The sequence below is a fragment of the Oncorhynchus gorbuscha genome, linkage group LG18, assembly GCF_021184085.1.
Source record: "Oncorhynchus gorbuscha isolate QuinsamMale2020 ecotype Even-year linkage group LG18, OgorEven_v1.0, whole genome shotgun sequence".
Lineage (NCBI taxonomy): Eukaryota > Metazoa > Chordata > Actinopteri > Salmoniformes > Salmonidae > Oncorhynchus > Oncorhynchus gorbuscha.
Window position 1 is genome coordinate 22,842,314 of NC_060190.1, and position 7,968 is coordinate 22,850,281.

Consider the following 7,968-nt stretch of genomic DNA (forward strand, 5'->3'; position numbering starts at 1 on the left):
GGACTTGATCGATATAAAATAACGTTCTCGTCACTAGATTTCGTAGATGTCATTGTTAATAATTAACTAATTATTTGAAAACAGTTACTCACCTATATTAATTTGATATATTTTTTAAATGTACCTTGAATTGATTTGGAACGAAAAAAACGCAGAATAATAATTCCTTTTCGGAATGATTTATTCGAAACACACTTTATATATCTGCTTCTGCAAACAGCAGGGTCAGTGCTGTTCAAAATCTTTGGGACACGTTTGTCTACACTGTGCGTTGTTGATATTCTACTATATTTAGTTTACTTTAGACGTATGGGATTACTGTTTCATTATTATTTTATTACACATTTCTTGAATCAAGTCATGTGAATACATTTTCAAATGATCAGAACGTAATCATATTTTGGTATACACTACCGGGAAAAAGTCTTAGAACACCTATTCATTCAATGGTTTTTCTTTATTTTTACTATTTTCTACATTGTAGACACATGGAATAATGTAGTAACCAAAAAAGTGTTAAACATATCAAATGTATTTTATATTTGAGATTCTTCAATTAGCCACCATTTGCCTTAATGCCAAGAGTGTGCAAAGCGGTCATCCTCTCAACCAGCTGGAATGCTTTTCCAACAGTCTTGAAGGAGTTTCCATACATGCTGAGCACTTGCTGGCTGCTTTTCCTTCACTCTGCGGTCCGACTCATCCCAAACCATCTCTATTTGGTTGAGGTCGGGGGATTGTGGAGGCCAGGTCATCTGATGCAGCACTCTATCACTCTCTTCTTGGCAAAATAGCTCTTACAAAGCCTTGAGGTGTGTTGGGTCATTGTCCTGTTGAAAAAGAAATGATCGCTGCAGAATGCTGTGGTAGCCATGCTGGTTTAGTGTTCCTTAAATTCTAAATAAATCACAGACAGTGTCACCAGCAAAGCACCCCCACACCATAACACCTCCTCCTCCATGCTTCATGGTTGGAAATACACATGCAGAGATCATCCGTTCACCTACATCTCACAAAGACATGGCAGTTGGAACCAAAAATCTCCAATTTGGACTCCAGACCAAAGGACACATTTCCACCGGTCTAATGTCATTGCTCGTGTTTCTTGGTCCAAGCAAATCTCTTATTATTATTGGTGTCCTTTAGTAGAGGTTCCTTTGCAGCAATTTGACCATGAAGGCCTGATTCACACAGTCTCCTCTGAAAAGTTGATGTTACTTGAACTTGTGAAGCATTTATTTGGGCTGCAATTTCTGAGGCTGGTAACGCTAATGAACTTATCCTCTGCAGCAGATGTATCTCTGGGTCATCCATTCCTGTGGTTGTCCTCATTTTAAAAATCATTTTTAACCTTTATTTAACTAGGCAATTCAGTTAAGAACATATTCTTATTTTCAATGACGGCCTAGGAACAGTGGGTTAACTGCCTGTTCAGGGGCAGAACGATAGATTTGTACCTTGTCAGCTCGGGGGATTTGAATTTGCACATTTTGGTCACTAGTCCAACACTCTAACCACTAGGCTACCCTGCCGCCTCATGATTGCCAGTTTCATCATAGCATGTGATGGTTTTTGCCGCTTGCACGTGAAGAAACTATAAAAAAAATCTTGAAATTTGTGGAGTGGTTGAAAAGCCAGTTTTAATGACTCCAACGTATGTGTATGTAAACTTCCGACTTCAACTGTATAAACAATATCTAAAGAAATCCACACAGTCTCTCTAAGGTCAGGGCGTACCCCCCCCCCCCCCCCTCCCCCCAAGGTGCTGACTCCGGCCGCAAAACCTAAACCTATAGGGGAGGGTCTGGGTGGGCATCTATCCGCTGTGGCGGCTCTGGTGCGGGACGTGGACCCCGCTCCACCTTAGGCTCGCTGCGGGCCCCGCAGCTGCCAGAGTTGACCCTCGCAGCGGGCCCCGGACAGGAGGGCGACTGGCAGCTCCGGACAGGAGGGCGACTCTGGCAGCTCCGGACAGGAGGGCGACTGGCAGCTCTGGACAGGTGACAGGCAAAGGACTCACCAGGCTGGGAGACATATAGGCGACCAGTTCTGTCTGGTGCAGACACAAAAACAGAAAACATAGAATGCCCACCCCAACTCACGGGTCAGGGCGTGACACGGTCTCCCTGATGAGACTACGTCGAGTAAATAAACCACCTCTACCCTCCGTTCTATTTGCGAACGTACAATCACTGTACGAGCGCCGTTTGAGACTCTCCTATCAACGGGACCTGAAGAACTGTAATGTCCTATGTTTCTCTGAGTCATGGCTGAACAAAGACATAGACAATATACATCTGTCTGTTTTTCCTATGCATCGTCAAGACCGATCGGCAGCTTCGGGGAAAGGTTAAGGGGGTAGGTGTGTGTCTCTTTGTTAAGAACAGCTGGTGCACAATCTCTAATGTTAAGGAAGTCTCAAGGTTTGCTCGCCTGAGTTAGAATACCTCATGATGAACTTCAGACCATATTATTTACCAAGAAAGTTATCTATATTTTTATTTGCTGTCTATTTACCACCACAAACCAATGCTGGCACTAAGACTGCACTCATGTATGTACCAAATGTATAGGGCCATAAGGAAACAAGACAATGCACATCCAGAGGCGGCGCTCCTAGTGGTTGGTGATTCCAAAGCAGGGAAACTGAAATTGTCTTACCTAATTTTTACCAGCATGTCACCTGTGCAACTACAGGTGAAATGCATACAAAGCTCTTCTCGCCCTCCATTAGGCAAATCTGACCATAACTCTATCCTCCTGATTCCTGCTTACAAGCACAAACTCAAACAGGAAGTACCAGTGACGCACTCAATAAGGAAGTGGTCTGATGAAGCGGAAGCTAAGCTACAAGTCTGTTTCGCAAGCACAGACTGGAATATGTTCCGGGATTCATTCGATTACATTGAGGCTTTTACCACATCAGTCACCGGCTTCAATAATAAGTGTTTTGACAACGTTGTCCCCACAGTGATCGTACGTATATATCCCTAAACTATCACGGATTACAAAAGGGAAACCCAGCCACGGGCTGCCGATTGACGCGAGCCTACCAGACTAGCTAAATTCCTTCTATGGTCGCAACACTGAACCATGCATGAGAACAGATGGATTACCAGGACGCATACTCAGAGCATGCGCTGACCAGCTAGCTGGCAAGTGTGTTCACTGACATTTTCAACCTCTCCCTGACTCAGTCTGTAATAGCTACATGTTTCAAGCAGACCACCATAGTCCCTTTGCCAAGAACGCCATGGTAACCTGTCAAAATGACTATCGCCCCATAGCACCCACATCTGTAGCCATGAAATGCTTTGAAAGGCTGGTCAGGGCTCACATTAACGGCATCATCCCAAACACCCTGGAACCAGTCCAATTTCCATACCGCCCCAACAGATCCACATATGACACAATCTATATTGCAATTTACACTGCCGTCTCCCACCTGGACAAGAGGAACACCTACGTGAGAATGCTGTTCATTGACTACAGCTCAGCTTTGAACACCATAGAAACCTCAAAGCTCATCACTAAGCTCAGGACCCTGGGACTGAACATCTCTCTCTACAAATGGATCCTGGACTTCCTGACGAGCCGCCCTCAGGTGGTGAGGGGGCCCCTCCGGGTGTGTGCTTAGTCCCCTCCTCTACTACCTGTTCACCCACAAATGCGTGGCTCTAACACCATCATTAAGGTTGCTGGTGACACGATGGTGGTTGGCCTGTTCACCAATGACGATGAGACAGCCTATAGGGAGGAGGTCAGTGACCTGGCAGTGTGGTGCCAGGACAACAACCTCTCCCTCAACGTCAGCAAGACAGAGGAGCTGATCGTGGACTACAGGAAACGGAGGCCGAGCACTCCCCCACCTACATCGATGGGGCTGTAGTGGAGCAGGTTGAGAGCTTGAATTTCCTCAGTGTCCACATCACTAAGGAATTATCATGGTCCACACACACAGTCATGAGGAAGGCATGACAACACCTCTTCCCCCTCAGCTGGCTCCTCAGATCCTACAAAAACTATGCAGCTGCACCATTGAGAGCATCTTGACTGGCTGAATCACCGCTAGGTATGGCAACTGCTTGGTATCCGACCACAAAGCGCTACAGATGGTAGATGCCCAGTACATCACTGGGGCCGAGCTCCCTGCCATCCAGGACCTCTATACCAGGTGGTGTCCGCACAATTGTCAAAGACTCCAGCCACCAGTAAATGGTACCGATGCACCAAGTCTAGAACCAACAGGGCCCTGAACAGCTTCTATCCCCAAGCCATAAGACTGCTGATTAGTTAGTCCAGGTAGCTATTGGTTACCTATTCAACTATCGGCATTTATCCCTTTTGCACTAACTCTTGTGACTCATCACATACACTTCTTGGCCAGTTTATTACACTACCCCATTCACAAAAACAGATCGCCCCTACAGACAGTGAGTCACATGGGCCATGGGGCACTAAATTAAGCAGGCAGGCAGGCAGGCATTGAGAATGGCAAGAATTGTGCAAGCTAATAGGCGGGCCACAAACAGACATAATGTCACAGTACAACAATGGTGTGCAGAACTGCAATTTCGGAACACGCAACTCATTGATCTTTGTCACGGATGGGCTATTGCAGCAGACGACCACGCCGGGTTCCACTCCTATCAGCTAAAAACAAGAAGAATCGACTCCAGTGGGCACGCAATCACCAACACTGGACAATTGAGGAGTGGAAAAACATTGCCTGGTCCGACGAATCACGGTTCCTGTTGCGTCATGCTGATGGCAGAGTCAGTCCCACCAGCCTCCTCTGATAGCCAGTTAGAATCATGGGTTCTCATTGAATTCCACAAATGCTTATTCACACTTTTTATAGTGCTTTATCAGTTGGTTCCCCTTCTCCTCTCTCACTATCCCTTCTTCTCTAAATCCTTTCCTCCCTCCAGGATTTGGAAACTCTCCAGACTCGGATGCTCTGAAGATGGTTCAGCACCGGGTGGACCTCCTAGGGAGGATGATGGAGACACTGGGTGTCCGGACAACGGTGCTGCTGAGCCCATTTATGAGCGGCCACTACTCCATCCCCTTCCTCACGAAACACAGTGCCCAGCTCCACGGCTTCATCCCCATAGCCCCTGTCGGAAACCGCAACTACACCCCTCAGCAGTACCAGGGCTTCCAGGCGAGAACTGCAATGCTGGATGTCTAGGTGGGTTATATAGGAGCTTTACAGGCCTGAGAGTGGGTCCATTACAACTCAAGGAGTATCTGCGATTGTAAATGATTCACTAGCAAAAATGGCATAAAGTGAACCAATATAAAAATAAACCTCAATAAAGCAAAAAAAATGTAGTAAATTGTGGGAGGAACTAGATAAGCTATTTTGGGGCGTGAGACCCAGCCAGCTTCTAGTGTGGTGCTACTAGTAGTAGCAGCAGAAGCCGTATGAAAATGCAGTAGGAAAGATGGCAATGATGAAGCATAAATACATAGTTGTATTTTATTGACTTTGTAATGGTTAGGCTACATAGTTGCTCTTAACCAGTTAGAATCTGACATAATGGTCTTGGGCACAGAGAAATGCACCAATAACAACAACAGGATATTGTCGTCTTGGATTAGTGCAAGTCCTTGATTGGTTTAAGATTATCCTTGGCTGGGTTTATTAGGCTCAAACACAGTCTGAGTTTGTGTGTTTTAAATTGAATTACAGAGCACCTCTATCAGTAAATAAGATTTGATATTTTTCTAAGGATATGGTTTTGTTTACATGTATAAAAAAATGTTTACAAATAAAAAATAAAGTTATTACAATGGAGTCCAAAATGATTGGATTCCTTGATCAAGATGAGCAAAAAAGACTGTATGAAATAAATAATACAAATACTGAGCTATATTGTATGCACACACAAAAATGAAAAAACGATATTTTATACTAATACAATTGCTCAGAGAAAGCGATTTTGTTTAACACATAAGAAAATAAAATCTAAAGATAGTGGTCAAAGTCATTTGTTCCCCTGTTTTCAATACTCCCACACCCTCCCCTTGCGAGAATAACTCTTGCACATCCTCAACCATTAAACCGAAATCTGTCTACTTTCTAAATTCTATCTCAGATTCTGCTGGTGACATCATTTCAAAGATCTACCACCATATTTTGCAGTCGGGATGACGAGATATTTTCTGGTGGTTTGAATTGAAGAGGGCGGTCCATAAGAGCAGATAAAGGATATCAAGGATTTGGAAATATTCCGTATGGAAGAATGGTCTAAGATCCCTCTCCATGTGTTCTCCAATCATAAAACATTTTAGAAAAAGGCTCAGTGTCGTTATTCTCGCAAGGGAGGGTGCTGGAGTATTAAAAACGGGAACAAATAAATTTGACCCCTATTTTTTTTACATGTATTTTGTATTACTTGTTAAACAAAATCTATATCTTCGCAATTGTATTAGTATAAAATAGTATAATATAAAACGTGTTTTTACACACAATACAGCTCTGTATTTGTATTTATTTTAGAGTATTTTTTTTCTCATCTGTTTCAAGGGATCCAATCATTTTGCACCCCACTGTATAACCGACCTGTTTATGTTGTGCATCCATGCAAAATGACCACTAGGTTGCAGAATGAAGCTACGAGTATCTGTAATGCATTGGCACAATGACAGTCTGTTTTTATCTGTTGAGAACAGCATGCCCTCTTTGTTTTATGATATTGATGTGTCAATTAAATCTCTCTTTTTTTACTCTAGTCTGAGAAGTAATAATGTTCATAAATGTACATTAAAACACTAATGTAAGGTTGCAAAATTCGGTTGGAGGATTCCCGGATTTCATACTTATTCCGTGCTGATTCTAGGAATCTTCCAACTGGGATTTCGGGAAAATGTTGGGAAAGTTACTTGAAATTTTCAGCCCTCCACTAATATATCGTATTGTGATCCCTGTTTTCTTCTATTTCCCTATGCAGACTCGTACTCTGTGTTCGGAGCACTGGACACCAACCTGGGGGCCCAGTCCCACAAGAACCTCATGCAGCTCCTACACCACTCAGTCCTGAAAATGGATGGGGGCGCGCCCTGCCCGCTACATGGATAAACCTGGGGAGTTCCACCATTCACTGTTAGACTTTCTCAAGCAAACTGGAGTGAGTGGAGAAGAAACATTGTGGGATAGAAGAGCGATACAGGGTTGTGTTTGCATGGAAGCGGAGGATTATTATGCAATTCAGATAAAAGGAAAGTAGACCTCTGGAATAACAGGGCAAAGGCTGCTTTGATATGATAAATTGCCCCCCCCCTAGTCACCCCGGTGGAGTTGCTTCCATTACGATGCTTTTGTTAACATCCCGTTCAATAGAAAGCAACTCTAAAATAAGTTTGCTCTTTAAAGGCAAGTAGAGCATCTAGTACAGTATATGCACATTCAAAGTATTTATTGTTCTACAGGCACCATTATTGGTTCCATGATAAAAATCAGTTGACATGATGATAAAGAGGTGTAAAGAGAGCTAGGGAGATAGTCCCAGGGTCGTATTCATAAGTGCACACCATAGCAAAATGTTTTGCAACAGAAAACTAAAACTAGCACGGGTCCTGTGTGATCATTCCAATTACAGTGCTGTATCTACTAAATCTGTGGAAAGCTGTTACAACCAGAAAAGTATACTCCGTTCCATGTTTTTGTTATGACAATGACCACTACTTATTTTATAATGAACTTGTACATAACAGGTGATTTTGTTTTTCATTTGACAACAAATAAAAGCATCAAAAGTTAAATGGCTTAAGCAATCATGTCCTCTATTTGAGTTGTGCTGTTATTGTGCTAAATTTCCTTTAATAGGACTTCAGAAAACAGTTATGTATTTAGTAATTGTTAGTTTACAAAACATACACGTTTGAGCAAATATACATGTATCCTGTTTTGGTACTGATGCCGACGATTAGAACAATCGATGGAGATTGATCACGGTTGAC

General features: G+C 43.2%; 1 pseudogene; it reads left to right on the plus strand.

The window, feature by feature from the left end:
- The first annotated feature begins 4,537 nt into the window (after window positions 1-4,537).
- On the plus strand, window positions 4,538-7,622 carry LOC124004124 (annotated as a pseudogene).
- The last annotated feature ends 346 nt before the right edge of the window (window positions 7,623-7,968 follow it).